Source organism: Myotis lucifugus, unplaced genomic scaffold (genome assembly GCF_000147115.1).
Source record: "Myotis lucifugus unplaced genomic scaffold, Myoluc2.0 scaffold_304, whole genome shotgun sequence".
NCBI classification, from domain to species: domain Eukaryota; kingdom Metazoa; phylum Chordata; class Mammalia; order Chiroptera; family Vespertilionidae; genus Myotis; species Myotis lucifugus.
Genome location: NW_005871352.1, coordinates 517,758 through 526,598, shown reverse-complemented (window position 1 = coordinate 526,598; position 8,841 = coordinate 517,758). Strand labels below are relative to the sequence as shown.

Sequence of the window (8,841 nt, the reverse complement as noted above, 5' to 3'; positions counted from 1 at the left end):
CAACATTGAGGCAGCAAGGCCTTAAAAAACAGCCGGTATGATTATGTTTTACTTCAGCACTAACTTGAGCCTGAACAGCTGTTCAAGTGTGGGGGGCAGTTCAGAGACAGCATTTAAGTCTGGACCCGAAACCCTGCAGAATGGAATGGGCAGTTCTGTCCTATCAGGTGTGCCAGTCTGGGCGCCAGTCCCTGGACAGGACATGGCCTTCAAGTTAGCTTGCGCTTCCCGGTCTCTAGCGCTCCTGAGAGGAGTTAAAATATGTTTTGTTTTCCCAGTCTGATCTGAAAGGAGCCTTGGGATACTTGGTATTCAGGGACTTGGTATTTTAACTGGACACTTGGCCCTAAAGTTTTGGTTTACTTGGACAGTTGTCGCACGCAGGCAGAAACTTCAGAGAGCTGACTGAGAAAGGAAGCTGCGTGAGCAATCCACGTACAGAACTTATGGGCCCATCTTTCTTTTGCTTATGGACTACTCATCTCAGTCATGTCGCTAAAAGAAATTTGCTACTACGCAAATGTTCAAACATGCACAAAAGTATAGTATAACGAACGCCCATGTTCTGTGCAACTAGTCTCACCAATTATCAGTTTGTTTCAGTTATACTCCTAGCTGCCATTCCTACCCTACCTGGGTTATTTTAAAGTAATCTCAAACACTATCTAAAATTATTTCAGTCTGTATCTTTAAATATTAAGGATTCTTTCTATAAAACACATAGTAATATTGTCACATCTAAAATTAACCAATAATTCCTAAATGTCATCAAAGATCTAGCCAATGTTCTAATTTTTCTAATTCACAAATATTTTGTAACTGGTTTGTTCAAATCAGGATCAAATAAGGTCCACATATTATATTTAGTGATTGTGTCTTTTAGTATCATTCTCTTTTTTAAAACAATTTTTATTGGAAAATACAATAATGACATAGAAAATTTGTGTTTATAAACACTTATTTTTATACTCATGAGTTTTTATAAATGTAACTACTATCCAGGTCAAGTCAAAAAACAAAGCTTTCCCTTCCATTTCAGAAGCTCTTCCCATGATGAACACTTTCTTCCCCAATTACTTTATAGTACTTGCTACTTTCCAAATGGCTTTATCGCCCAATTGTGATAGAATGTTGCTGGTCATGATATGTTAGTCTTGCTCATTAAAAAGATGTATTTTCAGTTTTAACCTAATCACCCTTTCTTTTCCTTACATCCTGTCTGATAGGTTCTTTCCACTGGCAAATAGGATGTGTGAGGTTGGCAGGGATGCAGGAGGGTATTCCCTGGGTGTCTAAAGGGGGTTATGGATCTGGAAGAAGGGGAAGGGGAAGAACAGCCTCTGTCCTTTAGTCCTGATGAAGGTGAGGTGATGCAAGTCCATTAAAAAACATTTGCTTCCAACCAGACTCCTTCCTCAGCAGTGCGGGCTCCTCTATTCCGGTGTCTGTCATGCTCTTGGTTCCTTTCTTGGAAATAGTTATCATGCTGAACTTCATTGTGAAGCAGGTCCCGGTGCATCCTGCTGCTCTCCTGGCTAGGGGACCATCTAGGTGACCTCTCCTGGGACAGATGTCGTTTTTTTTTGAAAAGCTTCTGCTGGCAAGCCATATTGTAGCACTTGGCTTCAGTGCCATGAAGACAGCTGGTAAAAGAGGAGATGAGGACACAGCAACACTCACCATTGACAGCTCGAGACTGTTTGATAACAGGAATGGCTGTGAGCAGCATCTCAATCGAGTCACTATCATCCGCTGCACTGACTCCCAATATGGCTTTGGAAATGGAATTATTGGAAATTGCTTGGTCTCACTTCATGATCTCTTCAATTCAATCTCATTCCCATAGAGGGCAGATGCCCAAATCTTGGTGGCCATGGTAGCCAAGGCTTTCGTGTAAATATCTGGTGGAGGCCTCACTGTAGCATCTGGTGAGGAAAAGTAGGCTGGATCAAGATGAAGGGCAGGTGAAGTGACCCGGGGGGAGGTACAGCTGGATGAGGAGGGAATGGAGGAGTCATGAGATGCTAGCATTGGATGCCAGAAGGGGAGGAGGGACTCCAAAGCTTGAGGAGAGAAGTGGTGGGGATGGAATTGGGGTTGGGGGCAGACCCATTAGGTGAAGGGCTGAAGGAGAGCGACTAAAGTAGGTACAAGGTTCTCAGAGGGGGTGGCTCATCCATAGGCAGAATCACTAGACTCTGGGGCATGGTCCTCTGGAGCTATTCCCACTCTCGAGACTCAAACACATTCATGTTCCTGAGCCTGTGCCTCAAACTGTGACAGGTTCTTATAGATGTCTGGCCTCATGTCCACTTTTTCTCCAAGAACTTCCTGGCAGGAATCCCAACAATTTGTGGGCAGAGTTTTCAGAGGCTACCACCTTCTCAGCATTCCTGGCCATTTGCTCCATTCTCTGCAAATTTTAATCCCCCCACATCACAAACTCCTACCAAGTGAGTAACTTGGATCAGCTGCTGGTCTCCACACTGACTCCCATTGGACTCACTGCCATATGCTCAGACTTGCCTTTCTTAAGTTATTATCATTCCTGTTTATTCTGCCTCTGACTTACTTTTAATCTGTAAAACATTAAATGGTTCTGTTTCCACCTTTATCAGGAAAAAAATCTTTCCCAATTTAGATCCAGATCTTTCAATGTTCTCTTTCTGGCAGATCCTAAGCCTTGCCACTTCATATGAAAAGCTTCCGGAATCCCACTTCCTTCATTCACATATCTTCTCTCTGAGGAGCACAACATTGTACCGGTTCCAGCCTCCCCAAACCCAGAATTCCTCACAGCCCTCCTTCCCTGACCTCCGGCGAGAGACCCTACCCCCTGCCAGGCACTGAGATTCAGACGGGTTGTTTAGATGCTCCTTTGTCCTCAGTGTTGTGGTTTTTCAATGAGATATTCTGCAGCATCAAACATAACATCTTTGTGAACCAGTTCATAGCACAAGGTCATGCACAGGGAAACACTTAAAACAGTCCTTATATGAAGATTGAGCCAGATGTAAATTCAGGAAACACAAATAAAACATTTTAAATGTGGTATTTTAATACCTAACAATATTTTGCTTTGGGTTAATATTAGAAGCCTCAGTGAGCAGGTTCACATAGCTATGATGTACTTCTAATACTTAGAAACCAAAAGTAATTTAAAAACACACAGACAACAAGGTATATGAGTTAGAGGAGAATCGCAGGACCAACCATATTCCCATATAATATTGATTGTTCTCTGTGCTATAAAAATACTAATATAATAATGTCCCAGGTTCCATTACCAGTGGTATTCCTTTGTGTCTATACAGCCCTAAAGTCATAGGAAAAATTATGTCACTAGATAGGAGTGACATATCTAGTGACTCTTATTTAGTGGATTAAATAAGAGTTTAGGAATATTAAGCATGAGTGGAATGGTAAGGATAATCTAAATCAGCTCCCTGATTTTATACTTGTGGACTCTGCGGTAAAGAGACTTGTTTGTGTAGGACAGCTGGCTAGTTAGTGGGATAGTGAGTCTTCTTACGGCCAGGCCTGTATCCTTCTAACATGCTATGTGCATGTGGGGAGTAAGCCTGTTGATTCTCTCAAGCTGCAGGCTTATCAGGAAGCCAGGATGGAATTATAGGGATCTATATAAAGGGAAGAAAGTCCCAAAATGCAGACTAAAATTTTATGAACAAGATATTCATTATAGACTCTCTTTAATGGCCTATAATTAGAAAATTAGAAATTACCTGAATTCCAAGAATAAGGGAATAGTTAAGTAAATAAGAGGATAATGGAATGAGAGGATAATGCACAATAAAATATTGTGCAGCCATTAAAAGTGTTCTATAAAAATACCATGGGGGAAAGCAGGATACTAAATTTATGTTTATAGTATTTCACCTGTATAGACATATATATATATAAATACAGATAAGCCCTAGGTTGTTTGGCTCAGTGGATAGAGTGTCAGCCTTTGGACTGAAGGGTCCTGGGTTCAATTCTGGTTAAGGGAAGATGCCTGGGTTGCAGGCTCAGTCCCCGTAGGGGCCATGCAGGAGGCAGCCAATCAATGATTCTCTCTCATCATTTATGTTTCTCTCTCTCTCCCTCTCCCTTCCCCTCTGAAGTCAATAAAAATATATTAAAAAATACAGACAAAACATACTAAAATGGCAACTGTGGTTATCATAGTATCTTTGGGTGCTAGAACTAGGTGGTGTTTGTTTTTAAATAATGTTCTATACTTTTCATAATGATTTTCCAACAGGAAAAACTTCTAAGCAGAAATAAGTAAGATGATCTAAAATGTATCTAATCTAATAAAAGAGAAACATGCAAATTGACCGTACCTTTGCTACACCCCAAGCCATGCCCACCAGCCAATCAGAGCGACTATATGCAAATTAACCCAACCAAGATGGCGGCCGGCAGCCACGGAGCTGGAGCAAGCAGGAGGCTTGGTTGCCCCGGCGATGGAGGAAGCCAAGCTTCCCACCTGCCCTGGCCGGCTGTGTCCTCCGCTAAAGGCAACAAAGTTTCAATTATAGAAGATAAATAAATCCCAGATGCCTGCTTCCAGCCAGCCTCCACTGGGAGCTTGGATGGCTGGGGGCCATGGCCAGCCTGCAAACAGCCATCAGCCCCTCACCCAGGCTGGCCAGGCACCCCAGTGGGACCCCCACCCTGATCCAGGACACCCTTCAGGGCAAACCAGCCAGCCCCCACCCATGTACCAGGCATATAATAAAAGGGTAATATGAAAATTGATCCTAACAGGCAGAAACAACTGGGAATGACTGGTCACAATGACACACACTGACCACCAGGGGGCAGACACTCAATGTAGAAGCTGCCCCCTGGTGGTCAGTGCACTTCCACAGGGAGAGTTCTGCTCAGCCACAAGCCAGGCTGACAGCTGCCAGTACAACGGTGGTGGTGGGAGTCTCTCCCGCCTCCTCAGCAGCGCTAAGGATGTCCGACTGCAGCTTAGGCCTGCTCCCGCTGGCAAGTGGACATCCCCTGAGGGCTCCCGGGCTGCCAGAGGGATGTCTTATTGCCAGCTTAGGCCCAGTCCCCCAGGGAGCGGGCCTAAGCCAGCAGGTGGGCATCCTCCGAGGGGTCCCAGTTTGTGAGAGGGCACAGGCTGGGCTGAGGGACCCCCCCCCCCCCGGGTGCACAACTTTTTGTGCACTGGGCCTCTAGTTAGTTAATAAAAACCTATAAATTTTATATAAAATATGGTGTTCAGCCGAAGCCAGTTTGGCTCAGTGGATGGAGCGTCGGCCTGCGGACTGAAGGGTCCCAGGTTCGATTCCGGTCGGGGGCATGTGCCTGGGTTGCGGGCACATCCCCAGTGGGAGATGTGCAGGAGGCAGCTGATCGATGTTTCTCTCTCATCGATGTTTCTAGCTCTCTGTCTCTCTCCCTTCCTCTCTGTAAAAAATCAATAAAATGTATTTAAAAAAAAATATGGTGTTCAATATCTCTACATCAGTTTTTGAATAATAGAGGGTGTCTATCAGGAGAAGCCAGATTATAGTTAATTTGTGACCCTGACAAGAAAACTTTCAGGTGTTTGTTTTTTTACTCCAGGTTCAGCATTATTTTTTCCCCATTATTTAAAATTCATTCATAAACCACAGATTACCTTGATTTTGCTGTGTGAAGTAGTATAAAAATAAAAGTCATTATGAGTTTGAGTCCTCCAAGAAGTAGATGCCTAGATAGGGTTAGATGTGCACGAGAGGGTAACAGCTGTGAAGGATAAAGGGGGAGCAGGCAGGAGTAGGCAGAAAGAGTCCTCGGAGGGAAACAAAGGTCTGATCCCTTGGAAGCAGAGGGAAGGAAGGTTGGGCAGTAATGGTCTCAGACTGCAGTGCAGTTCCAAGAGAGGTTCAGCCAAGGCAGTGGGGAGTCCTCATGTCAAGTTACCCATTGAAGGAGTCTCGTGCTGCACAGGAGTAGGACCACATTTGTACCTGCATCATGCTCAGTCATTGGCTGGGAGCAACCTATGGGAATTGTGACCTTGGTGCAAATGCAGGGGTACCTTCAGAGGGGCAGCTACCAGCACCTTAGATTCTGCTCATCACAGTGGATATCTGAGCAGTACAAGTTCAGGGCTGCCACAGTCATTAAGATGCATATTATAAGAAGATGGATAGGTGAAAGGTTCCCTAAGTCTTTGAAACGTAGAATGAGTGACCTTGACATTTTCTTAAAGTTCATCACAGCAGCAGATGTGCCAAGAGGCAATGCTACCCTAAAGCAACTTGGAGCGAAGCACATTTGAATTTGTGGGCTAATAATTGCCTCACGGAGACAGAAATAGTTACTGTGTGCATATTTAACTTCTGTAGATGAACTCTGGCTGGGGACAGGCAGCTCATCTCTTCTGCTCTACTTTGGTTTTGGTTTTGCTAATTCTCTGTTTCAGGTAAATATAATGAAGATAATAATATATTGTAAATGAGACACCAATTCAGAAATTTTCTGTTTTCCCTTTGGAAGTCTTGGCTCAACAGAGACTGTAATTACTGGAAAGCAGAAATGTAAAGCTGTCATACTGAAGTGTTTCCTCTATTTCTCTGAGGCATTTAATCAATTCAGCCAAAGCAATCAACAAAACCGGTTGTTTATTGTTTTACATTCCAAATCGCCTAATGACTGACTGGGTTTCTTCAGATTTAATTGACTAGATGTCGAACTGCCATGATAACATAAACCAGCATGCCCACATGGCTCTAAAGGTGGCAAGATTGCAGAGAATTTACTATAGCTAATGTTAATGAGTAAAACTCTTTTCAATTACTTTATACTTGAAACAAAAACACACTTAAGTTGCCCTGGCTAGTGTGACTCAGTTGGTTGAACAGTGTCCCATGCATCAAAAGGTTGCTAGTTCAATTCCTGGTTAGGGCACAAGCCTGGGTTTCAGGCTCAATCCCCAGTAGGGGGCATGCAGGAGGCAGCCAGTGGATATTTAGCTTTCACATCAATGTTTCTTTCTCTCCCTCTCCAAAAATTAATTTTAAAAAACATTTTAGAAACAAAAAACAAAAAAAGACACTTAAGTTGTAAAATGGTCAAAATAGCCAGGACGCATGGATAATATAATAAACAGGAATTCGCGCACAGGTGGGGTCCTTTGGCATGGCCGGCGATCGGGGCCAATCAGGGCTGGCCGGTCGGGGTGAGGGGAGGCACTGTGGGAGGTTGGCCAGCCACAGGAGGTTGGCTGTGGGAGCTCAATGACCACCAGAGGGCAGCTCGTGCGTTGAGCATCTTCCCCCTAGTGGTCAGTGCACGTCATAGTTACTGGCCAGTCATCCAGTCATAATGGTTACTTAGGCTTTTATATATATAGACTAGAGGCCCAGTGCACAAAATTTGTGCACAGGTAGGTTACCAGCGGCTGCTGGCCCCCTGGACGAACTCCCAGTTGAACTCCTGGTCAAGTGGAGTATTTGCATATTAGGCTGTATTATATAGGATGCTTATTAATTTTTTAAAATTACCTTGCATACTTGAGGGTGAGTAATTTAAAGCTTTGTCTATGGGATTTTCATCAGTGTGCCTTGGAGTTTCCAGGGTAGAACAAACTCTATTCATGTCCTACTCATGGTGTGAATTCAATGACTATATTGTTTAGCAACTCCCTGTTTCTCCTTCTCTCCAGTCCCTGGCAACCACCATTCTACTCTTTGATTCTATTTTAGACACTTATTGTAAGTAGAGTCATTCAGTATTTCATCTGTGATTGGCTTATGTCACTTAGTATAATGTCCTCAAGGTTCCTCCATATTGTCACAAATTGCAGAATTCTCTTATTTTTTAAGGTAGCATAACATTCCATTTGTATGTATATATCACATTTTCTTTAGTCTTTCATCTGTTGATGGACACTTAGGTTGTTTCCATATCTCAGCTATTGTGAATAGTACTACAAAGAGCATGAAAGTGCTAATATATCTTCAAGATTCTGATTTCATTCAATTCTTTTGGATAAATTCCCAGAAGTAGGATTACTGGATTATATGGTAACTTTATTTTTAATTTTTTGAGTAGTCTTCATACTGTTTTCCATAGTGGCTACACCATTTTGTATTCCCACCAATAGTGTATAAGGGTTTAAATTTTTCCACACTTGTTGTCTTTTGTTATTTTGATAATAACCACCCTAACAGATATGAGGTGATATTTCACTCTTGCATTTTCCTGATGACTAATGATATTAAGCATTTTTTCATATACCTGTTGGCTGTTTATATGCTTTCTTTGGAGAAATGTCTATTCAAGTCCTTCACCCATTTTTTAAATGGGGGTATTCAGGTGTTGTTGTTTTATTGTTTTTATTTAGGGTTTTTAAAAAGTTTTTTCTGCTATTGAGTTATAGGAATCTACACTAATAATAGACAAATATGTAAATTGAGTGTCTTATGTCCATTGGTTATGCTCATATGCATGCATACAAGTCCTTCGGTTGATCTCTTACCGCCCTCCCTCCTGCCCACCAACCCTCCCCGGCCTTCCCGCTGCAGTTTGACAATCTGTGTGAGGCAGCTCTGCCTCTGTATCTATTATTGTTCAAAAGTTTATAATGGTCTCTATTATCCATGAATGAGTGAGATCATGTGGTATTTTTCCTTCATTGTTTCACCCATTTTTTAAATGGGGGTATTCAGGTGTTGTTTTTTTGTTTTTATTTAGGTTTTTTTTTTTAGGTTTTTCTGCTGTTGAATTATAGGAATCCACACTAATAATAGTCTTTGTATGTAAATTGACCATACCTCCACAACACCCCCAGCCAATCAGGAGGGAATATGCAAATTTGCGGGACAAAGA

At 42.6% G+C, this 8,841-nt stretch overlaps 1 pseudogene; it reads right to left on the bottom strand.

The window, feature by feature from the left end:
• Positions 1–1,381: 1,381 nt before the first annotated feature.
• On the bottom strand, positions 1,382–5,984 carry LOC102439679 (annotated as a pseudogene).
• Between the last annotated feature and the right edge of the window lie 2,857 nt (positions 5,985–8,841).